Source organism: Nanorana parkeri, unplaced genomic scaffold (genome assembly GCF_000935625.1).
Source record: "Nanorana parkeri isolate BGI_ZX_2015 unplaced genomic scaffold, ASM93562v1 scaffold211, whole genome shotgun sequence".
Taxonomy (NCBI): Eukaryota; Metazoa; Chordata; class Amphibia; order Anura; family Dicroglossidae; genus Nanorana; species Nanorana parkeri.
The window spans coordinates 863,796-865,198 of NW_017306479.1; positions in this window are offsets into that span (position 1 = coordinate 863,796).

Sequence of the window (1,403 nt, forward strand, 5' to 3'; positions counted from 1 at the left end):
TTTCTTATTTAACACATTCACCAATGGCAAAGTTTCCCTTCAAGTTAACTGATTGTAAAAATTACTTGTATACATTCGTTTACATAGTTATATCACTAGGGGCAATAAATTGAAATTTTAAAATATCACTTACATTGCCTTGTACTTAAAACTGCAGTAATGGAAACTATCATATGTTATATTGTGGGCATTCAGAATAGCTTACCAGGTGCATTAGGTAGAATGAAGCTGATAAATATCTAACATGTCTATTGTGATCTTGATTAAATTCTTTACCAGTCTCTTTATCTCTGATTGTTGTTCTGTTTCTATTAAATCTTCTAAATTTTACAAGTATGAACTCTGAATAAAATTCTAGCATGATAATGTTGTGTTGGTTTTTTTTTCACGTTTTTAGAAGTTATCAATATCTATATGTGACATCTATGTTGGCTGACCATAGACGGCAGTGATTTGCTGATTTACTCTGTAGACCATATCTGTACACAGATTATTTTTCCACTTCCTGTAATAGGGTGACAACGCTGTTCATTTTGCACTCAAATCAGCAGCGTTGTCTCCCCATAAACAGGGTAGTCTTACATGGGCATGGATTTTAAGTGAAGAAAAACAAATGAAAACAAAACTCCAGCTAACACTTTTTGAAGCGGTTTAATACGTACAAATTAAAGTTAACCATTTTAAAGCACCACTGTTAGTATAATATAGTTTTAACCAACCCCACTAACTATCATTTTTACTAGAAAGCTTGATCTGTTACTGGATTAACACAACATATCTACTGGCAAGATCATCAGATCATCAGGGAGGGCACAGTAAAACAACACCTGCTGTGTTAATGCTATTGACAGACTGCATCATATATGTAATTTCCTATTTTGCCCATAGTTACTGTTTGCAGTCTGTTTCTCATGTGTTATTAAATCTGACCCCATGCAAACATCTAAACTACAGTTGAAACAAACATGTGTCAGCTTATTCACTTTTAGCACATGTGGGTTGCAGTAAAACCTAGTGCTGCCTTTCCTCTTCCAGTTGCGTGCTGATTTACAAGGAATTACAGGTTTCAGGTGCTTCCACTTGTTTTGCATAAAAATACATTTTAATCATGAAACATAACTCCATCCATTGGTGTTTTTTATATTTGCTTAAAATCTTTGATTTCTGAAGGTTCAAGATTCAACCAAACCTTTTTAATGTCTGGACTGTCCAGATTACACAGTCAGTTAGAATTTGTGTTAACTTTTCTAACAATAGATCATCCGGGTATCCCAGACGGGAATGAGCTGGGGTAGAGAAGACAGACCAAATGGAAGTACTACAAACTGATGTGTTGTGTGCCCACAGCAAAACCGAGGTAGAGTTGGTGCACTGGAAAATAATGACATGCAATTAAGTATTCT